At 39.2% G+C, this 24586-nt stretch overlaps 2 long non-coding RNA genes across 2 annotated transcripts; both read right to left on the bottom strand.

The window, feature by feature from the left end:
- Nucleotides 1-12744: 12744 nt before the first annotated feature.
- Nucleotides 12745-15801, bottom strand: LOC113006890 (uncharacterized). The gene is made up of 3 exons (XR_013901763.1): nt 15554-15801; nt 14310-15204; nt 12745-14038 (listed from the first exon to the last, which is right to left on the bottom strand). It is a non-coding gene; the product is annotated as an uncharacterized LOC113006890 (long non-coding RNA).
- Nucleotides 15802-23029: 7228 nt separating this feature from the next.
- LOC145420439 (uncharacterized) lies at nt 23030-24160 on the bottom strand. Its single transcript, XR_013901749.1, has 2 exons — nt 24075-24160; nt 23030-23235 (listed from the first exon to the last, which is right to left on the bottom strand). It is a non-coding gene; the product is annotated as an uncharacterized LOC145420439 (long non-coding RNA).
- Nucleotides 24161-24586: the final 426 nt, after the last annotated feature.

Here is a 24586-nt window from a genome sequence, read left to right as displayed (position 1 = left end):
AAGCAAGAAATGTAATGATAAATTTGAGGCAAAGACTTGCAAAAGACTATTTAATTCTGGTCCCAAGTCGTCAGCTTCAGACTGACTAAAAGGGAATAATCAGAAGAGCAGGAACCAAAGTGAAAAAGCATGTAACATGGCAAGAATCTAAGTGTTATGTACTGAGATCTGAAAATTTGCTGTGCCATGCTTTTTAATCTCCCTTTCTGCTTCTTACCCTCACCTTAGCCAGTGATGACGTCTATTGCTAATTGAAGGGGACACACTAGTTCTAAGAAGAAGCTCAAAATGACATGGGTAAATAGACTGTAGAATGACAGATCAAAATATTACCTCGAAAAACATTTTAAAGAGCAACCTGCCAGGAAATTGTCAAAAAAAAAAGTTAGTTTTAGTTGGTTTTCTTAAATATGTTGCTATTTAAGATAATCTTCAGTGTTTCATTAAGTGAAGCAAGTTTAGGCCTGTGATTCACCTTTGAGGAATGTCTTTTTTTAATGATGTCTTTAAGTGGAAAACCTAGCAATTAGATGCAGGTGGTATTATCTATATCCACCACTGGCCCCAAGCCTAATCCCCCCTTCAATGCCAACTCGAATATGATAATGAAGGATCAAAGCTGTGTAAGTTCAAGCAGGTAAACAAATGTATCTGGATAACAAATTTTTGTATGCTTGAATTATTTATAGGTCAGTGTTAAGTGACTTAAACAAACAGACAAAAGACATTCCTCTGAAAATGATCAGGTACAATGACTGGACTGAAAATTATTTAAAATTCAGCCAGTATCCAAAGAAAATAGGCCCATGAAGTATGTTTCAAGAAGGATAACAGTCATGCTTTCTGTGTACTAGTTTCAAATAATTATAGCATTTAAGTGATTCTCGAGTCATTGCATTTTTATGATATTTACATTTTAAAACAGTTCCTTCCTTGTGGAAATAGATGTTGTTTGCTCATTTCCTCTGGTTTGCCGCTGTATTAAATATGCTTCATTACTAAATTTAAAACACTGTACTTAAGAAATATTATTCCTAAAACCATGTTAAAGGCTGTAATACAAAACAGTCTTTTTTTTGGCACAAATGTCAAAACACAATAAAACTACATTAAATTAAAAAAAAATGGAATAGCAAGCACTCTGCAAGTTCAGACAGTATTTATTATAAATATTTCAAAAGAAATGAACATTAGTACAAAACAAGGCTGTTTGGGGAAGAATGGTTTCAATGCATTTTAATGGCTGGCTTAACTGTTCTGAGAGCATGAATGAATTCCTGGAAAAAATGCTCCTAATTGACTGAAAAACAGCAGCTTTTCATTATTGGTCATAGCATGCGCTCATTACCATGATCGCCTTCTTTTTCTTTTTTTCCCAAGCTTTATTTTCATTTTTAAATTAGAAAACAAACACAAACAAACAAAGCAACAACAACAACAACAAAAAAAAAACCCCAGAAAACTCACAACTATGGGACAGAGCAAGTATCAACAAATAACCACAACATGGCAGGCCATTGTGACCACAGAAGCACTCCCAGGTACACACTCTTGTATCTATGCCTTTCAAGGATAACCTCAGACATCTGAAAACCAAACACAGAAAATACAAGCATAATAATAATAATAATGATGACAATAATAATAATAATAACATAACAACATTGATAATTACAGAATTTTTTTTAAAAACAAACAAACAAAAGAAACAAAGAACTCAAAAAAAGTGAGCAAAACACAAAACACATCATGTAAACCCCCTCCCACCATCCCCCCACCCCTTTACCCCTGTATGGCTCTCAACCTCATCACATTCGTGTATCCAGACAGTTTCTATAGAAACTCTCATGCACAGGAATCAACATCCCCCACGATAAAACTGCAGCATTCAGGAAATCGAGTCAGGAGGGCCTAACCGGGGATCAAATCAAGGCAGACCCAGGGGGATTTGCGTCATCTCTATGATCTATTAGGTCCAAAGACGGTAGTACTGCCAGGAAGGGGCCCCAAATTTCTTCAAAGGTTCCATATTTCCCTTTTACACTATGCGATATCTTCTCAGGTGTGCAGTAGGACGCTAGCTCATTAATCCAGTGTCTCAATGTTGGAGAATTTTCAGATTTCGAATATAGCAGAATACATTTTTTCACTGCAGTACTCGCAAGTAAAATAAAATATCTCTTATGGTAATTCACATTAATAGAACCTGTGTCACCTAGAATTATAGTTTTGGGTCCAGTTCAATTTGGATCCCCATTACCCTTGAGATTATTTCAATGGCCCGTCTCCAGAACTCTTCTATCACTGGGCAATGACACAGCATGTGCAGGAGATCATAATCTGTCACCTTACATCTCAAACATTTGGGGGAATAATTATTATAAATTTTATAAGATAAGATAAGATAACCTATATTAGTCCCACACGTGGGAAATTTGTTTTGTCACAGCAGGAAGTGGACAGTGCAAAAGTTATGAGGCAAAAATTAGAATACAATAAGAATGTATGTAACCTATAAGGGGTGTAATATATCCTATGAAATATATTAAATTGCATTTGCCTGTGTTTTGTAGAAATTAACATGGTCTGTGCCTGTTCCAGTAAATGGTGCCATTCTACCTCTTCATAGACATGGCCCAGGTCTGTCTCCCATTTTCTTTTTATACACGCTTTGTTATGGTCAGGTAACTTTTCATTCATAATAGCATATATAGAAGATGCTATTCCTTTTATTGACTTCCATGGTTTGGTGCAAAGATGCATTTCTCTTGGTGAAATATTTACAGCAAAGTACTGAATTTTACAGTCAGATATAGAACATAACTGTATAAGGGACAAATAAATGGTTGATCAAAATGTAATCACACTCATCCAGTAGGGGGTTGATATCATGATCATAAATGCACACAAAATCTGTACTTTTATGAATTCGTACACATTATTTTAACTGACTAACGAGCAATTATTTCTATTAGTTATCAAATACCGGATTACCATACGTCGTATCTCCAATTCGTCTGAAAAGTAGAGGATGGAGAGTTTCTATGTCAATGCTTGATGTTATAGTCTTTTCTTCCTTCATTTTGCCCCCACCCCCAAAGTTAACAGTGGAGGCCTTCTCATCTGAGAGTATAAGAGTGAATTGCTTTGTTGAAATCACATTAGATCACTTTAGTCTAATCACTCGGAAGATCTTTCAGGTAACGTTGCGCTTCGGCAGGAGTGGGGAAAATTTTGATAGATCCCTGGTGCCTGATGCGAAGTTGCGCTGGGTACATCAGAGCATATTCAATCTCCTTCTCTCGCAGCCTCTGTTCCACGTCACGGAACTCGTCTCTTCTGCATTGCAGGTCTGCGCTGTAATCCGGGAAAAAAGATATTTTCTTATTCTCATACGTCATCTCTCCCCTACTTCTAGCCAGTCAGAGGACTTTCTCTTTGTCTCTGAAGTTCAGAAACTTAGCAATGAGGGGCCGTGGTCTGTCAGACTTCTTCCCAACGCGGTGTACTCTTTCAAGGGTAATGTGTGAGGTGAAGTTATCATTCCCCAGGATTTGTGGTATAAATTTCTCCAAAAATCCAACAGCGTCGCAGCCTTCTGCTTGCTCAGGGATGTTCAGTATCCTAAGGTTGGACCTTCTACTGCGGTTCTCCAAGTTGTCAATTTTGTCTTTTGAGTTGCGTTGTCAATTTCTCCATTTTATCGACACGGTTGTGTGCATCTTTAATGTCGTCTTTGTTTGCGCTCACTCACGCCTCCATCTCCTCAACCTGCTCTGAAAGCGCATTGTGAGAGGATTCAATTTTCGTCAGGGTTGTTTGTATGTCAGCCGTTTTTTTTGGGGGTTTTTTTGTTTGTTTTGTTTTTGGTTCGTGAGGTCCTCTTTAGTGTCCTTGATAGCATTGAGTAATTTGCTAATTGGCAAATCCTCCTTCCCATCCGCCATATTTCTTGTTGCTAATATGTGCAGGTGTCCTGAAGTTTTAGCCGTTTTCTTTCGTTTTGAGTGTCGCAAATTATAACTTGCCATACAGAAGTTTCCTTAGTAACCTTGCCTCTTGCTATGGTCCAGAATTATATGAGGGCAAGTCAGGATAAAGATAGATTCCTGGGCCTACCGCCGAGAGCTCACGAATACACGTCTACTCTCTTCCGCACTCAGCCATCTTTTTCATGATCACCTTCTTAAAGACTTTAATCAAGATGGCAATTGTTTTTTGTGGGCTAAACTGTGATTTTGGCGTAGAAAATATTGCAATGGTGCTTTTAATTAAAAGAGATTCCACACATGAATACTGAAACTTAAACTGGCGAATGATTTATGGTGGAAGGAAAGATGTGGCCAGGTTGTAGTCACAGGCTGATTTATTTAATATAGAAAAACTACTTTTGTCATTGTGAAGCTCACAGAGCAGTTCAAGCGCAGCTGTGACATATTGTACTCATGAAGAAAAAAGTTGGCAAGCAAAACAGCTGATGGCCTTAGTTGTTACTAATTTGAATGCACACTTAATTATTATTTTTGCTCACATTAGCCAGCAGAATATGTTCTTAATACTACTAGCTCACTTTAAAATTAACATCTGGATTTACTGAACATGATACTAAAGTGGGTTTATGGTTGGTAATAGTGTTTTAAAGCTTACACCCAAATCCTTGTTTAACTACTGAACTCTTAACCCACCAGAAACTCTTGGGATTTTACACCAGAAATAAAACAGGTTCACAGCCTGGTAAAAAGTATTAGTTTCTATAGCTAATTTCTGTCATTGTGACAACAGGTGAACAGGTTATTATAATAATTATTATTATCATATAGTTATTTTTAGTTGAAAGTTTAAAGCTGATTAGTGTGTAATCACTTCTTCCAATAAATTGATGAACTCTGATAAACTTAGAAATAATCCATTTAACATACAAAAGAGCAGATTTGTGGAAGCTGTCATGTTTTGCCCCACAATCTTGAATACAGTGGATAAGATCTACATCACTACAACGCTGCCTAATTACATTTTATGTATGTGGCTATAGACTGGCCACATACATGCTTCAAAGAATGTTTCAGTAAAGCTGCCTTACAGCAGCTAATGGCAGCTAACAGGGCCTAACAACATCTAAAACAGTGGCTAACAGCAGCTAAGAGGAACAAAAACAGTGCTCACTAACAGCAAAATTCAGCAAATCCTCAACAGCTCACCTCACTGTCACCAAACAGAAGTGAGCTTTTCTGACCTATTGACTCGCATTAGACTCCTTTCACAAAGTTTTACAGACTCCTCCAGAGTAAATTGATATGGACACATGTAGAGCTGGGCGATAGAAGGATAACGATATGTATCGCGATATAACTTTTACTCGATAGAGAAATTAAGCTATCGCGATAGACCTCGCCGCTCTTGTCCTCTTTAAAAAAAAAAAAAAAAAAAAAAAAAGGTCAGCCAATCCAAATTAAGTAGCGCAGAGCCGAACCAATCACAGCCGCAGCGTCACGTCGCGTGACTTGTTACGTACAGCACAAGTGCCAAGCCGCACGTGTGTTTGTTTGGGAAGCAGCCAGCGGGTAATGGAGCCAGCGCGTAATGGAGGAAATGAGTGTGCCGACTAGAAAAATCAACCGAGCGTGACCGAAGAGAAAACAGATGATGGTTCCAATGCCGGAGAGATTGTCGAACGGAAGAGCCATAGAAGTTCCGTAGTGTGAAGGTATTTCGGCTATTTCAAGTCTGACAAAAAAACAGAGTAGCGTGCACTGTAAATTGTGCCGAAAGCAAGTCTGGAAATACAATAAACTGGTGCATGCGTCACACTGTGCGCCACGTTATTGTTTCGGTGAAATGAATTTCTACAATACTGTTACTGTTAATTCTACTCTCTGCAGTGTTTAAATGCTTACATATACACAGTTACTGTCCGTCCACACATACGACTCGGTTCTGCTTCTATGCCCCAGCTTTGTTTACTTTTTCCCACCGAGGCTTCTAGACTTCTGATTGGCCAACATTTCTGCACGGTTAGGAATCTAGCGCCACCTGCTGCTTTGGCATGTTCATAGCAGCGTTTTCCTTCATTTCTGCCTTTATGTGTGGACGGGATTATTTTTTAAAACGAAAACGGAAAATCTCCGTTTTCAAAAATACCCGTGTACGTGTAGACGTAGCCTCAGTCTCTGAATGGAAGCGCTAATTCGTCATTCGGCTTTTGTCAGACTAAAGTAACTGTTAAAACTGTTTGAAAAGCTAAGCTATACAACAAGGAGAGATTGAGAATTTCCTTTTAGTTCTCAGTTTATTTGATATTGACAAAAGTTAGTCAGTTTTGTCTGTTCTTCTGTAAAACAAACTAAGATTTATTTTTAGAATTAATATTTTGTTTCTAAGTGGAATTGACAATTTAGTCTGTTTCGTTTGTTCTATTTTGAAACTTAAACGCTTTAGCGGCTGCCGTTTGTGTAGTTTGCAATATTTGCCTTTATTTATCTGAAAAAGTCTCATGTTCCTTAAGTACATCTACCCTGTTGAACTTATTATGGGAAATAAATATTTAAATAAAAACAAGCTGCTGATTATTTCACATTTTACTTGTGAGCAACGGCACATTTAAATCTTACAAATATAGTTATTTGGCTTATATCGTGATAGATATCGTTATCGCCTGAAATGAAAAAAACATATCGTGATATGAAAAAATCTCATATCGCCCAGCTCTAGACACATGCTAATTGCTCAGATAAACATTGGACTAACAACCTACACTCACTACAAATGAACAACAGTAAGGTTTCCTTGCCCTATGGTGGCCATCATAGTTTAGATTATACACTTGAAATGGGAGCGGTAAGAGAAAAGTATTCAGTTGATTGTAATGTACAGGGAGTGCAGAATTATTAGGCAAATTAGTATTTTGTCCACATCATCCTCTTCATGCATGTTGTCTTACTCCAAGCTGTATAGGCTCAAAAGCCTACTACCAATTAAGCATATTAGGTGATGTGCATCTCTGTAATGAGAAGGGGTGTGGTCTAATGACATCAACACCCTATATCAGGTGTGCATAATTATTAGGCAACGTCCTTTCCTTTGCCAAAATGGGTCAAAAGAAGGACTTGACAGGCTCAGAAAAGTCAAAAATAGTGAGATATCTTGCAGAGGGATGCAGCAGTCTCAAAATTGCAAAGCTTCTGAAGCGTGATCATCGAACAATCAAGCGTTTCATTCAAAATAGTCAACAGGGTCGCAAGAAGCGTGTGGAAAAACCAAGGCGCAAAATAACTGCCCATGAACTGAGAAAAGTCAAGCGTGCAGCTGCCAAGATGCCACTTGCCACCAGTTTGGCCATATTTCAGAGCTGCAACATCACTGGAGTGCCCAAAAGCACAAGGTGTGCAATACTCAGAGACATGGCCAAGGTAAGAAAGGCTGAAAGACGACCACCACTGAATAAGACACACAAGCTGAAACGTCAAGACTGGGCCAAGAAATATCTCAAGACTGGTTTTTCTAAGGTTTTATGGACTGATGAAATGAGAGTGAGTCTTGATGGGCCAGATGGATGGGCCCGTGGCTGGATTGGTAAAGGGCAGAGAGCTCCAGTCCGACTCAGACGGCAGCAAGGTGGAGGTGGAGTACTGGTTTGGGCTGGTATCATCAAAGATGAGCTTGTGGGGCCTTTTCGGGTTGAGGATGGAGTCAAGCTCAACTCCCAGTCCTACTGCCAGTTTCTGGAAGACACCTTCTTCAAGCAGTGGTACAGGAAGAAGTCTGCATCCTTCAAGAAAAACATGATTTTCATGCAGGACAATGCTCCATCACACGCGTCCAAGTACTCCACAGCGTGGCTGGCAAGAAAGGGTATAAAAGAAGAAAAACCAATGACATGGCCACCTTGTTCACCTGATCTGAACCCCATTGAGAACCTGTGGTCCATCATCAAATGTGAGATTTACAAGGAGGGAAAACAGTACACCTCTCTGAACAGTGTCTGGGAGGCTGTGGTTGCTGCTGCACGCAATGTTGATGGTGAACAGATCAAAACACTGACAGAATCCATGGATGGCAGGCTTTTGAGTGTCCTTGCAAAGAAAGGTGGCTATATTGGTCGCTGATTTGTTTTTGTTTTGTTTTTGAATGTCAGAAATGTATATTTATGAATGTGGAGATGTTATATTGGTTTCACTGGTAAAAATAAATAATTGAAATGGGTATATATTTGTTTTTTGTTAAGTTGCCTAATAATTATGCACAGTAATAGTCACCTGCACACACAGATATCCCCCTAAAATAGCTAAAACTAAAACCAAACTAAAAACTACTTACAAAAACATTCAGCTTTGATATTAATGAGTTTTTTGGGTTCATTGAGAACATGGTTGTTGTTCAATAATAAAACTATTCCTCAAAAATACAACTTGCCTAATAATTCTGCACTCCCTATATTGACATCTATAGAGATTTATGAGATTTTATACACTGCACACTGTAATTTTAATGTTGTGCTAGACCAAAGTGAGCAAATTTGAGTCCCTGAACTAGACCTCACAGACACCTTTGAGGTGTTGGTGCTTTTTGAGCATTTTAAAGCAGCGATCTGACAAATAGTAAGTTCGGCTCTGTGGTTGATATGTAAAAAGGCTGCGCTTTAATTTTGGTGAGTATTTTATTTCTACATTAGTTAACAGTAATTATCAGGTCTGTGTCTGAGTGATTTACCCAAACAGTTTAGGGATACGCCTTGCTAATAATAATGGCTGATGAAAATTTAGTACACCATCCTCTCATCCAAATTTGATGACTTGTTCTTCTCACAAAATGGTCACAGCCATAATTAAGGTTACCTTTTAGAGGTCAAATGCACTCTTAGTTAAGAATACACCAGCAAATTTAAAAACAAAACAAAACAACAACTGCAAAATCACACAAAATATGACAGAAGCTGAATAAAACACAAACAAATTACAAAAAAAATCTCAAAAACCATAGCAGTAGTGTTTTCGGGCAGATGCTAACATGACGAAGCAGCTGCAGATCCTACAGAAACCAAAACTTGTGAAGATTTGCACGGAGACAGAGTTTTAATCGCATGACTTGCATGTAATGCTGTTAATATAATATTAATGTTTGCTATTAACTGTTTACTGTTATCTTGTCACTTTTGCATCTGTTTCGTCACCTTATTGTCTCCCCAAAACACTTTTTGAGTGCTTTTGCAGTGTTTATCCTATTAGCTTTTTTTTTTTTTTCTTTTTTTTTTCTTGTAAGTATCAGTATTTGTAAGAAAACATTTTCATGTTTTCTTACAAATACTGATACTGATACAAAGAATATACAAATACTCTTAAATACTGATTTGATTTACAATCTTATGAAATACATTTAAATAAACGAGTATCTAAAATTAAGTTCAAAACACACTAGTGTGATAACAACAGATTGAGATCTTGAATAAAGATAATTTGAAAAATAGTTAAGAAAAAGTACGATGTTTTAAGGATTTATACTGCTGAGCTGAAAGTTATAGTTATTCAGATTATTTGAGTTACATATTAATAAAAACATTTCTTTTATGGAGTTCTAAAGAAGCACTTCAGTAAGATAAATACAAGTTTGTTGTGTAGTGAGATTTATGGTGGACTCATGAGGAGATATCTCCAGAGAAGGTGAGTAGTTCAACATGCCATGAAGAATCCGATAATGAGCATATGTATGAGTTCAAGCGTGTTTGAAAAGCATGTGTCTAAAGGTGATGGAGACGATAAGGTATTCACTTAATGTAATTTATGGTGGTGAAAGTGAACTGTGGTCTATTCATGCACATGATAAAACCTCAAAAACTTAATGTCATCCTTCTTTTTTGGTTTCTAAAATTAAAATAATAGTCCATCCTGCTGATCATGCAAAGTCACTTCATCAGTGTATGAGATAATTAATCTATAATTAATCTTCAGTTTCCCACTTTTATAGTTTTAGCAATTCAGGTCAAAGGTCAGGTCAGATAAAAGGTCAGTTTTAGCCCGTTCTTGTGGATTACTGGCTTCTGCATAACTGCTGTATGTCTCAAGAGAAAGCCACTGTTGTTCAGAATCTCTAATAAACTGTAAACATTGAGCCTTTACTCACCTTATATCCTTAAATTCCTGTAATCCTTCTATCTGCATATCTAAAAACTATAGCAACAACCTCACCAGAACTTCAGATTGGCCTTAAACCTGGCCCTTATTGTGTTGATCCCCATCCATGATGATTTACAGCATCAATAAGCTAAAGCAGAAGAAGCCATTTGGGAGTTCTCACCTGGCAGAAAGAAAAGGAAACACTACTCCCATAACAGAAGTAACACCCACCTCAGGGGCCAGCTTTCATGGACCTAGATACGGCCATCTCGTTAGCCTTGTCCAACATCCAGTCTGTCATGTCAATTGCAGACTCCAAAGCCTAAAGTCCGGTTTATTCACCAACCGGTCTTCCTCTCACTCTTCCTCCTCGTTAGCGAGGCCTGGCCCCTTCTTCGATGTTGTCGATAGCAACAGAGCCCTGCTGAGATGACTGAAAAGTGTAGTCCCAGCCTCCACTTTATTTCCTCCCACTGCTGTAGTGTTTTTTTTTTTTTTTCTCCAATTCATGAAACCAAATCCTAGCGGGGACTCTCCTTTCTTTTAATGGATTATTAGCTTCTAAGTAGTATACAGACGAGGCCTCCAGGGGTTTTTACGTGGGTTTTTTCAATAATCAGTGCTCTGCTGACCTACAGCCAAAGAACTGTCATCCTTGCAAATTCATGCTTTCTCCAATGCTGGCTCATATGTACATGTTATGATATAACCTCTTGAGTTATGTTTATAAACTCTCTCGTTGTGTTACCTCAAAGCCGCAAATTTGTGAACCTTCAGTTGGTCTTACTACACGTCATACAAGTCTGTTTTCCTTTCCCACGATTGCTGCATGTGCGCTCTCTACCTTGGGTTTTCTACATGTGCACACCAGCAGGCATGGAGGTTTGCCCAGAGTAGTTGGTTTGGGGGGGGGGGGGGGGGATTTATGGCTATACTACCTGCTTCAGGCTTTCACTGTATTCACACTGAAGGGGAAAAAGTCTAAAGGCCTAAAACGGAGTTATACTGCCTTATATAAAATGCTGCAGATAGAAAGGATTTCCTTTGACAGTCAGACAGTCGTGACTGCTTCAAAGTGCTAGTCTAGGCAGGCCATAAAGTAAAACTCAGCCCACATTCCCAGTGCATCAGCTGATTTTCTTTCCGGCCCACATCAGCTGATGGCTCAGCTGATGCCCTTCTAAGCATGCAGTTGGCAAATCTAATATATCCTATTAAAGCTGCTTTAGCCTGCCAATCCAAGCTGCAAGCTGCTTCCTCTACAAACTGCTTTGCAACCCACCTCCACCCCTGCTCATCCTCTTCAAGCTATGCCTGACTTAATCAGCTGTCACTGAAGCCAGCACTGTTCTGTGCCCTATGGAGTTTAGGTTGCTGCTCTCCCTGCCTTATCCTTTCTATGTATACACACTGAAGAGCAGGGAGAAGGGCAGGGCCATACAGCCAAATATAAATGACTGCAGATGGAAATAATTTTCCTTGACTAAAATGATTCTGACTGAAATACTATGATTTGGTTTGCAGCATCTGGCAGGCCTGCTGGATCATGATATATAGTATACATCATATACTATGTTGAAAGAAGACTTTTTTTCTTGCTTTTTCAACAACACAAAACATTGTGCAATATCCGTGTGCACACTGAAATTCAATATTTGTTCACAGTGAAAACAATGTGGCCTTCTGACATTTTAACTTGTCATCCAACATATTGCTTTTCATCTGCTCCACACTGGGGATTTAAAGGATGCACATCATTGTATTGTTATTACAGTTTTATCAGCGTATTCGGTCATTAGCTACAGGAGAATGTGTTATATAACATATTTACATGTGAATGGAGGTGTATTAGCAATGTAATTATTGCTTTTCTTTAAAGCAATCATTAAAACTTGAATATGTTAGAAATTGTATGAATCCATTTCGCAGTTATGAGATCTAAAGAGCTAGGATCCAAGAGATATGTTACCAATTACAGTTTAATTTCTTGTTAACTACATGATTTAAGATGTTAAATTTTATTGGTGTTCGTAATAAAGACATTATGAAAATCTAATTTTCATTTTAAAACAAAACAAAAACCATCTGTGGCACTATTTACTTTCAAAGTTATGTAACGAGCTTATATCCCTTGTGTGCTGCAATTTCGTGTCACAGTTGATGCTCATAATCACTTCAGTATGAATGTGGCAGAAAGAAATGCACTGACATTTTTTCAAAGAGAAGTCCACATGTGCAAAAGTAAAAAAGAAGGATTTACAATGTTTGGGGGCTTGAATTGACTAGAAAATTATTAGCTAGTGTTGACTAAACCAGACTGTATGACTACATTCAAATAAATGTCATTTGTTTTGTCTTCATAAGGGTTTTTTGCCTTTTGATTTGTTTATTTTTACAGTTTCATGCTAAGCTGCGGCGTCTGAAAGCACAACGCAGGTATGAGTACTCCAAGGTTTGCCAGCAAACTGTGACATCACCGATTCTTACAGGTGCAACAAAGCGAGCCGCCCATCCATCCTTTGTGTAAATTACATGTTCGTGTCAGATGATTCTAGAAATTTTAAAAAAGCTGCTGTTATGTGCATAATACAAACCAAAAGGAAATGATTTTTCCCAGAAATTAAATTCCTTTTCCCAATTCAGACACTGTGAGGGCCAGTTTGCCCACTGTCTACAAGCCTTTTATTTCATCTCATCTTTTGTTAGTATAACAGCATCATTTTCAACTTTACTACAGTTTTTCTCCATTGGTTTGGCTCATTTCTTGAAACAGAAATTACATTCTCAAAACTCTAAGATCATTTGGCAAAACACTCTTACAGTTTAGCACAACACTATAGCTCACCTGCAAAAGCTCATATCTCTTCCAAAACTGTTCACTCAGGCGTCAATCTAAATCCCTTTCGCATTTAAACAGTCAGTGTCTCCAAAATGGCAAAGATCCTTCTCAATAGCTTTGGCTCATTTCTCGACACAGATCGGACATTCTCATCATTCTTGGTGCTTTTGTCAAAATAAACCAAGATGGTTGATCACAACAACATGGTCCACCTGCAAAAGCTCATATCTCTCCTAAAACAGTTCACTCATGTGTCAAAACTACATTTCTTTTTAATCTGAATAGTCAGTGCCCCCAAAATGCATCGTCCCTTTGGCATTGTGTGAGTACTGTCATACAAAATATTTAGATGTTTTGTCACTATGGCAGAGGACCAACAATATACAACAGAAAAGAGTAGCCTCCAAGGTTTGATATCACAGATTGCACTCACACTACCAAGGAAATTATAACCATTTTTTTATTCACACGGAAAGAAAGTTCTCATGCCAAGTTCTCTTGCAATGCAACGAGGGAAGAAACGGCGTGCATGCCGCAACCATCCCCTGCATTGATCTCCTGTAATGTCGTCACACGCTGCGTCCATAGCATGGAGCAGGGACGGCTGATCCTGAGCATGATGCTCATACACTCTCCACCTCCAAGCAGAGAAAAACTCCTCTATCGGATTGAGGAAAGGAGAGTAAGGTGGCAGGAACCCCATGACCATCCTTGGATGCGTTGCAAACCAGCCCCTAATGAGTGGGCTATGGTGGAAATTGACATTGTCCCACACAATTACATAAATAGGTAGGTGAGGCCCTATGAGACCTCTCTCATTTTCAGGGATAAAATCGGTATAAAGGCGATCCAAGAAGATGAGGAGCTTGTGTGTGTTGTATGGGTCAAGACTGGGGATGTGAGTGGCCACACCATTTTCAGAAATGGCAGCACACATAGTTATATTGCCCCCTCGCTGACCTGGGACATCCACTGTGGCCCGGTGGCCAATAATATTATGGCCACGTCTTCGGCCCTTGGCCAGGTTGAAGCCAGCTTCATCCACGAACACCAGGATGTGAGGGGTCTCATGTCCTTCCAATACCATTATTCTCTAAAATAGAGTAAAGAACATGAAATCAGTCATACAGAAGAGTCATATACTACAGTTAGACAATTACCTGTTCTCCCCCACAGGTTCAATATACTACAGGCCACTACTCCAGTGGTTCTAAACTAGTGATAGGCCTATGAGGAAGTACTGCAGGGGTATTTGATAGAAAGGGGAGTGGGAATAATGGAGGTATTGAAACCAAATAAGAGAACTACTGCTTATTGTGATTACAGGTAAGGTTATAATAAGAGACAACCAGTAACTGGCTTACATTTACATACTGGTAGCGCAGCTCCTTCACTCTGTCAGAGTTCCTCTCAAACGGTACCCTGTAGATTTGTTTCATTGTCATGTGATGCTTCTTCAAAACCCGGTCTATTGTGGAGATGCTTATTGTGTTTATATTCTGGAATATATGATTGTCCTGAAGGATGGCATCACGGATCTGTCTCAATGTGATGGCATTATTTGCCATCACCATGTTTTTTTTTGTTTGTTTTGTTTTGTTTTTCTTTTTGGAAGTGACATCAGAAACAGCAGCATGTGACATCACGTGATGGCGGAGCTTCAGTTCATCCTTTGTCATCCTTTTTTTTTTTTTTTTTTTTTAATAGGACAGGGGGAAAGAATGAAAGAAAGAGGGGGAGAGGAAGAAAGAAAACCAAAGGGGAGAAGAGACGGTGAGAAGGGGGGGAAGAGAGAGAAAAAAAAAAAAAAAACTCCTGGGTCACCTGTATGGAGAGAAAGAAAAACAAAAAAAACAGGGGAGACAGCAAACAACAAAGAGCAACATAATAATAATTTTAAAAAAAAGCACCATCACAATAAACTAGCTAGTCATAGATATCAATAGTTACTAAATAATAAACGATATTGTGCAGCACGCAAGATAGACAGCGCACAGTGTGCTTTGAGGCAGCAGCCAAGAAAGCTGTAGTCCGCATCTGTGAATACCCATGTGTACACCTGTGTGCATACCTGTGTGGATCAGCATGCTTGCATTCCAAAGGTTTCTCCATGTAATGATCTGCTAGAGAGTGTGGGGAGCCACAGCCCTGTCCTCTATGGTATCAAGCAGGTATGCCATCACCATGTTACAAATCTCTCTTTCCTGTTGTTCATTGAGCAGTTTTCCTCTGCCACCCACATGAGGTTGTCGTCCAATCCTACAAAAAGAACAGAATACAGTAAGTTACCAGTGTAATTGTATTATTATTTTACTCACAGTAACTTCACCACAATCCTAATGCAACATTGCACAGTGACTGGAATACTACTCTAAACTTAATTTTCTAATTATGTAATTCCATAGTTTACAGTAATATGTTCAATACATTTCTTGTCATATTTAGTATCAAAACGTTCCACTAGTCCTCTCCACCTGCTAGTATAGACCTACAACTGTAGGCAGATGCACACAAAATCTCTACAGTAAGTTATACATTTTTTGCCTCACGCACAGTGCCCTGTCCTATACAACATATAATTCCATCATAGATTACATGGAGTCCATACCTGTTTTCCCTGCGAAAGGTTTGGATGATGGAGGAGACTGAAGAGTGAGGCATATTAGGCTGCACTCGACGACCTGCCTCTGCCATTGTGAGGCAATGGTTTATGACATGGTCTATAATTGTGGCCTGAATTTCATTCGGGACAGCACAGTGTCTTCGCGCACCTCGGCCTCTTCCCCCTATTCCTCCACCACGCATTCTCACTTCTTCTTCTTCTTCTTCTTCTTCTTCTTCTCCTCCTCCTCCTCCTCCTCCTCCTCCTCCTCCTCCTCCTCCTCCTCCTCCTCCTCCTTCTTCTTCGTCGTCTCCTCCTCCTCCTTCTTCTTCGTCGTCTCCTCCTCCTCCTCCTCCTCCTTCTTCTTCTTCTTCTTCTTCTTCTTCTTCTTCTTCTTCTTCTTCTTCTTCTTCTTCTTCTTCTTCTTCTTCTTCTTCTTCTTCTTCTTCTTCTTCTTCTTCTCCTCCTCCTCCTCCTCCTCCTCCTCCTCCTCCTCCTCCTCCTCCTCCTCCTCCTCCTCCTCCTCGAGGAAGAACTTCCCCTTGTCCGTTTGCTTGGCCTTGTCTATCCATGTTCAGAGATCGGACTGGTCCTGATCAAGCTCTATATATCTGTGTTTGGCAGCACACAATCATGGAACACACCTGTGTGTGTGACACTCCCTCTTAGTCTAGTTTCACCTGACTGTCAATGACTGTCATCAATTTATCAAATATTCAAAGAAATTCATATATGGTATTCATGGTATTATGTTCTTGACCAATTTTGACAATTGAACAGACAGTTGTGCATGCGAGTACTTATACAATGAAATCATGCTGACATGTTTTGGAGGGAATGATCATTCGACTGAGAATCAACTAATCAGTTTAGATCTACAAGATCTATTCATTTGGAAAATGTGCTAAATGTGGGCTAACTGCATAACTGTAGGCTACTTGTACTTAATCATTTGCAAAGATGCACTGAGACAATTGAGACATGTACTAAGGCATTTACCATTTGATAAAATGAATGAGAAATGCCATTCTGTTGTGAACATTTGCCAAGAGGTTTGGAGGTTTGCCCATGTTATTTTGAGAATGTAATTTCTGTTTCAAGAAATGAGCCAAACCAATGGAGAAAAATTGTAATCCATTGGGTAGGTCCAGGAAATTCAGGTTCCAGTAGCAAAACACAGACAAAAATTTGCCTAGTAATAAAAAATTAAAATAAAAAATAAAGGGGAAAAATGAATATCAATATATAAGCATAAATATAACATATATACATGCATCTATAAATACAACATGTAAGAATAACCAGTGTAGCAGCCAAAATATCTATTGCACAGTATTTTGTTGTGCATTCAGAGATACTGTTCTGCATACATTGGTTATTTGAGTTTAAATCTATCAGTTCAAAGCAGCTTGACGAGCAAGGCATTTTTACACAAAAAAACTCAATAATTTTCTTTATTTCACTGTAAACACTAAAAATGTTTGTGCATGAAAATCCCAGTAGATTAGCAGTTTCTGAAATACTCTGATACCAACAGCCATGCCACATTCAAACTCACTTTAGTCGCTTTTCTCGCTCTCTCTGGTGCTCAGTTTGAACTTTAGAAGGTCATCGTGACCTAGTCTACGAGCCTAAATACATTAGGTTCTTGCCATGTAAACAGCTTATTGGATATTCCGCTAACAAGTAGCTGAACAGGTTTAACTAATAATAATGTGTCCAGAGAGTGTATTTTCCACCCCTTGTTAGACATAAAGCGAGTCTGTTATTCATCTTAGCCCAAAGAAAAAATATTAGGTAAAAGGGGGGGGGGGAAATCATTTAATGAGGAAAAAAACATTGCATCATTAATCCCCTGAACGGTTGTTTTCTGAAGAATTGTAAGATGAGCCTTTGATTAACAGACACTGAATAATTGAGAGGGAGGTGACCTTATATTGATGACAATTAGCGCTGTATGCATAATTAGCAATTATCAGTTACTTTACATAACCCTCTGACAAGAACTGCAAGCAAAAGATGGCTGCGGCAATAATATTTGACAATTTGCGAGTCGTTTTTAATTGAGTCAACAAGTTTCATTCACGTCTCAGGATGGATGGTAATTGTGAATGGCTTAATAAAAACACATTTAGCAGACGATACAGTGTCACATTAAAACGCAAAATGTGTGGGGGGGGTTTTCAACAAGCGGCATAAGTTTAGAATTAAATAAATGTGAGAGGACTCGGGGGAGAAGTGACTAATGGTGTCAGTCCTCATGTTTACTTTGCTTCCTTTCATCCCACCCTCAGTTTTTCGAATGAGAAACAGATTTCAGCAATCACTCAGACGATATGTTAAATGATCATAAACACTGTTGCCTGCAATTAGTTTTAGCGCTAATCCTTATATCAAAAGATGTGACACAGGTATGTTTGAAGTCATCCACTTGCAACCCTGAGCCAAAGGACAGATGTGCTGACGAACATCTGTCTTTGTAATTCATTTTGGCCGATAGTCACTTTGGCCGAACCTTCAAAAGAGGGCTAGTTTTTAAGCATTTTTCTATTTTCCTCCTTTTTTGTGTTTATTGGAGAAATGGCACGAAATGAGAGGGAGGAAAAAAGAGGTGGGAAACGACTTACAACAAAGACTTTAAACCCTAACCATCGAGGGTGCCCCCAGGGGGGCTGACTGAGGATGAATTAGCTTTGTGTGGAGGTGATGTGCAAAAGTCTCAAGCAGCACCATTTCTTTATATTTTGCACAAAAACCTGAAATAAGTGTTGTAATTTATTGGGAAATGGATAAATGGATATCAAGCATACAGAGCATACAGAAACAGAGTTTGTAACATTTTAATGACCTTGAAAGTCAATATTTGGTGTGACTACCTTTATTCTTCAACACAACCTGAACTCTGTTATGCAAGCTTTCTTGTCATTTCTTTAAGTAGTCTTCAGGAGTAGTTCTCCAGGATTCTTGGAGGACACTCAGAGCCCTTCTTTGGATGTTAGCTGCCATTTGTTATGTTCTCTGTCAAGATGATCGCACACTGCTTCAATTACAGTGAGGGCCAGGGCAAGTTGTTACCAATCAGATGCTTTCCAGATGGGTATTGCGTGGTGGATTAAAACCTGATGGTACTTTAATTCCATCAATTTTTGACAAGATCCCCAACACCACTGAAATGGAGCCCAAAACCATAACAGAGCCCCTGATTGTTTTCTGATTGGCATAGGCATTCATTGTTGGGTGTTTCTCCTGAATTCCTTTGAAATTTTTGAGTTTAACTTTCAGCAGCTTCATGCTGCTGAAAGTTAAACTCGAAAATTTCAAATTTGTATTCATCAGTCCATAAGACCTGTTGCCACAGATTTTCAGTAGAGCTGTTGAGTAATTTGCCATTTTTGTTACCCACCAGTCTAGTTTCTTTAGTTATTTAAGGATGCACTGCTCACCATGCCGGCGGCACGGTGGTTAGCACTGTTGCCGTACAGCAAGAAGGTCCTGAGTTCAATTCCAACATCAGGCCGGGGCCTTTCTGTGTGGAGTTTGCATGTTCTCCCCGTGTTTGCGTGGGTTCCCTCCGGGTACTCCGGCTTCCTCCCACCGTCCAAAGACATGCAGCTTGTGGGGATAGGTTAATTGGATAATCCAAATTGTCACTAGGTGTGAATGTGCGAATGAATGTGAGTGCGAATGGTTGTCTGTCCCTGTGTGTTGGCCCTGCGACTGACTGGCGACCTGTCCAGGGTGTACCCCGCCTCTCGCCCTATGACAGCTGGGATATGGGATAGGCTCCAGCGCCCCCCCACGACCCTGAAAAGGATAAGCGGAAGCGAATGGATGGATGGATGGATGCTCACCATGCCAAGACATGCCATGTTTTCAGGTAACAGCTCTTTGGGAATCATTTGTTGGTGCCAAAATGTAATTTTATGTTTGTTTTTTGTTCGACTAAAGAATAAGATGGGACTAAATCACGTGTTGTTATACGTTGCAATGGGTACCTAAAGATGCAACTGGTTTATTGTTATCCGTTATGTGTAGACACAACATTAGTTCATCCTTTGAGTTAGGTGCCTTTTTTGTTTGAATGATTCATAAGTTAAGTGACTTCATCAAAAAATACAAATAATAATTAAATGAAAAGGACTAGACTGGAAATGAGTGAAAAAGCAGCCAATGTCCAAAGAAAAACTTTGAAAAACCTTCAGAAAGCCTGGAGAACTATTGCATGAGACTGCTTTAAAAATGAGAAATCTACGGCTCCTTGGAAGCAAAATATGAAGAAAGGAGGAGTGGCTCAAAACCACAATATTATATTTTTTGTCTTCACCACCTAACTGAATATGTGCCATAGAATATGCAACTTTTCCATCTTCTTTGCTTTAGAGACAACAGAAACAAGTGAGGTGTATCCTCATAAACTGGCAGAGCCATTGTTGATATAAAAACTATTTATTACAGCCTGCATGTCTGTGATAATGATATACAAACAAAACCTTTCTGCAACATGTGTGTTAGCCTCATACTCCCAGTTAATCGTGTCATTAATCATAATGACATGTCTTGGATACCTCTGAAGTTGACATTCATTTGAAACGGGGGTCAAGAAAGTATAAAATGCAAGTAAACAAAGCTAAAAATTGCATGGCTAAGAAATGTAAATGTCAACATGGAAACAGATGTGGTATGAAGATTATGTACAAACATTGAGATGTCAGTTTAAATTATCTGAATTACAGCTTTGGTTTCCTTTAGTCAATCTAACATGCAGTAAAATAGCATCTTCCTCTTTTTGATGTTTAATGGATGCAATAAGCGATGCTGCATGTGGTCTTTGCTCTTGAAAGAAAGTCTTGAAGTGAGGATATGAATCAGATACAGTCTTCTAAGCTAACTGCGTGGTAGACTTGAGGCTAATGGCTTCCATGCTATCCATTCCAGTGCTGCCCTCTGCCTTTTGAACAAATAATCCTGGAGAACTGTTATCTTTCAGGTTCAGTTTGTAGGCGCATGCTTCACCTTCTACTTCAATTACTGTTTTCATTTCCATGAGGCAGGAGAAAACAGGGAGTAGGATATCATTCCAGGTTTTGTAATAAGAATTGCAATGTTTCTGTATACGTTCAAAACTTGATCTTGCAGCTATTATAAGCTTAGAGAGGACAGCTGAGTGTTGTTGTGTTTAATTTTATCAGATATGAGAGATGAGAAACCAGCTTGCATAGATTTTCATGTCTGAGCACGTATATCTACCACACAGACTGCATATAAAGAATGGGAATAGTTTCCAGGTCTAAGAGGTAAAGTAAATGCAGAAGGGCCACAAACCTGCAAATCTTTCAAATGACCAACAGGAGGCATCTTGTTGGAAAAAGATGTCCGACATATATAAATCTATGAGAAAATAACTCTACAAGTCACTTTGTTTGGGATTTAGGACCCAGTGTTTTGATTTTCTTTAACTTTTAGTGTTTCCTGGTTTCTTTATTTCAGTTTGTTTTATTGGGTGAGTCCCTTATGTTAGGGAGAATGTAATTCCTCAGTGTTTAGCCTTTGGTTCTTGTTATTCTTAGTTTTCTTTACGTCAGTGTTTCTAGTTTAGACCACCTTAGTTTTACCTATCTGGTTTCTGCTCTCAGTTAAGTTTGTTTTTATTCTATCCCTTGTTTCAATTATCATGCTTGTCCAGTGTTGCCATGCGTTGTCTAGTTTTTATCTGTCCGTGATGCCATGTTTAGTAAATTCCTTTTTTATTTTGCTTCCTTTGTCATGTCTCCCTTGATTGTTGTCAGCTGTGTCCTTACCTGTTGCCCATCCTCTTGTCATCTTATGAGTATTTATTGTCTGTGTCACCCTTTGGTCATTGTCACGTCCTATCGTCATGCCTGTGTGCTCACTAGTGTTTTACAGTGGCTTGTCTTTGAACATGTTAAACAGCCAGCAATATTCATTCATTCATTCCACTTCACAATCCTAAGTTCTGCATTTGGGTCTGCAACCTGCCTGTTATACAGCACTACGTGGTACACTTGATATCTGACTGCAGTAAACACTTTTAATGAGGTGAGTTTACGGGCTCAGTATAACCAAATACATCACAAAGTTTATTTTGTAAAGCATGGTACTCATTATAGTTTAAAAAGGACTATAAAGAAGTGTACGCTTTAGGGACACCATATTTTGTGATTGACAATCTGCTATTTTATGAGCATGTACAGTCCCTCGGTTCATTAGTCAGACCCACTCACTCATTTCAAAATTTCACTAATCACTAGGTAATGTCATGCGGTTGTGTCCATCTTTTGTATACAGTCTACAATAATAATAATAATAATAATAATAATAATAATAATAATGATAATAATGGATTGGATTGATGCGAAGCTCGTTTCTCTCTGCAGTTTTAGGTTTAATTTTAGGTCCCACCGTCCAAAGACATGCAGCTTGTGGGGGTAGGTTAATTGGATAATCCAAATTGTCACTAGGTGTGAATGTGCGAATGAATGTGAGTGCAAATGGTTGTTTGTCCCTGTGACAGACTGGCGACCTGTTCAAGGTGTAACCTGCCTTTCGCCCTATGACGGCTGGGATAGGCTCCAGCGCCCCCCGCGACCCTGAAAAGGATAAGCGGAAGCGAATGGATGGATGGATGGATTGGATTTATATAGCGCTTTTCAAGGCACCCAAAGCGCTTTACAATGCCACTATTCATTCACTCTCGCATTCATACACTGGTGGAGGCAAGCTACGGTTGTAGCCACAGCTGCCCTGGGGCAGACTGACAGAAGCGAGGCTGCCATTTCGCGCCATCGGCCCCTCTGGCCAGCACCAGTAGGCAAGTAGGGTAAAGTGTCTTGCCCAAGGACACAACGACCAGGACAGAGAGCCCAGGGATCGAACCGGCGACCTTCCGGTTACAGATACGCTTCCCAACCCCCTGAGCCACAATCTTCTCATGTCCTTTGCAAGACATGGCCCCAGCATATTTTAAAATAAAAAAGTGAATGAGAAGCGCTCTATGGTTGGCACTTGATCAATTATTCTTCAAACTATGGTTCAGAACATTTTGTTTCAGTAGCACCATTGCCTCTAGGTGCCACTTATTTTGCTGCCTGTAAGCCTGTCAGTAAGTTGCCAAACACAGTCACTTACTCATACACTGACTAATAACACTTGGTGGAAAGTGTGTGAATCTGCAGTGCTGAGCAGAGGTTTGCTGATTTCTCCACTCCTGCAAAGAGGTCTGTTTCCAAAATTGCTGTGTAGATTCACCATAAATGAAAAATCTGATTTTTAAATGACTTTGTTATGTATATGTATTTTATTTTGGCTATTTTACACTGGCCTCGATGATTGCTTAAATACTTATGTTTCAGTGGACATTCCGTGATTTATTTTTGGCTACATTAATGCATGGATGAAAAGTTCTGGCACATAACACAGAGATATATAGTGTCAGAAACCCAAAATCATGACATAAAGCAGGTGTGTAAAAATAAGATCAAAGTTTACTTGAACCAATATCAAAACATTACCTTCAAAGAAGGCAAAGATTCAGGCAGGGTTCAAAAGCAGGCAGAGAAAAAACAGACTAATACAGGAAGACAACCGAGGGGGGTGGAAATCAGCCGTGAACGTGTGCCGTAATGACTAAGGGGACCAGTTGGTGAAGTGGATGCAGGTGAGCAAAGAAGCTGAAAGGAAAGCAGGGCAGGTGGGAATGGTGGGTTTGGAACAACAGGAGAGAAGTGAATGGGAACATAAAAAAACAAACTGCATGAAGACCAATATACACCCAAAAATCTATAATTTTTTCTGCTAATTGTACCTTCTTCAAGAATAGATAAAGAAGACCATAAAGCAAGACAAGACACAAATGATGGGAGAGAAGGCAAAATTGAATATAGTAGTTGTATATAAACACCTGGTAAGTAAAGAGAGGTTAGTGGAGAAGTCCAGTGCATCATGGGAAGTCCCCCAGCAACCTGAGCCTATTGCAGAGGATCACCTGATCTAGCTCACACTATAAGCTTTATCTGGAAGTAAAGTTTAAAGTCAAATCCTCAATGGAGACAGGTCGTCTGTCTGGAAGCTGGTTCCACAGGGGTCTGACAGCTGAAATCTCTCCATCCCATTATACTTACTACTGGGAACCAGCAGTCTGAGAGTGAGGTGCACTGTTTGGATAATATGGTACTATGAGGTCTCTGACATATGATGAGGCCTGATTATTCAAGACCTTGTATGTGAGGAGAAGAATTGGAAAGTAAATTCTGGGTCTAGCAGGTAGCCAGTGAAGAGAAGATAATATGTTAGAAACATGATCTCTCTTTCTTGTCCCAGGCAGTACTTTCACTGCCGTGTTTTAGTTCAACTTAAGGCTTTATGGGGAATTTTTAGAACCGTCACATAATAAAGAATCAAAATAGTCCAATCTACAAGTAATAAATGCACGAACTAGTTTTTATCACCACTCTGAGACAGGATGTTTATAATTTTATCAACTTTGGGAATCAATCAATCATTCAAATACCTCATTTATATTTAGGTGATCTCCCACGCAAGGTCATCTTCTCAGATATGTAGACAGCATCTGGTTTCACCACAGCCCTCAAACTTGCAGAGAGAGCAAGAACATCAACTTCTGTTTCAAATAGACCTGAATTTTGTGTTAAAGTTCATTTCTTCGTATGCAAACAGACACTTTTCAAGCCTGAGGAAAGAAACCAGTTTGTTCACAATTTCTTTTTTGTCAACACTCGTCAAATTGCACAGTCACAGTCACCACACTGAACACAGTGGAGAAATGGAGTTTTTTTCCCCCGAAGTATAAAAAGTTCTAAATTGAAACTTACATTCAACAAACTATTTTTTTATGTTTATGGATTAGTGCCACCATGCTTTAAAAAAGCATCACTGTTTCATACCTACCTCCAACAATCCAACTGTTATATTTCATACACATTCTCCAGAATTTAAGGATGACTAGTTGAGGGTAAACACTTATTGCACAACTTTTTCACTATAATGAGCACCAAGCCCATA

This window comes from Astatotilapia calliptera, chromosome 15 (genome assembly GCF_964374335.1).
Source record: "Astatotilapia calliptera chromosome 15, fAstCal68.1, whole genome shotgun sequence".
In the NCBI taxonomy this organism is placed as follows: Eukaryota; Metazoa; Chordata; class Actinopteri; order Cichliformes; family Cichlidae; genus Astatotilapia; species Astatotilapia calliptera.
This window is presented reverse-complemented; position numbering and strand designations above follow the sequence as displayed.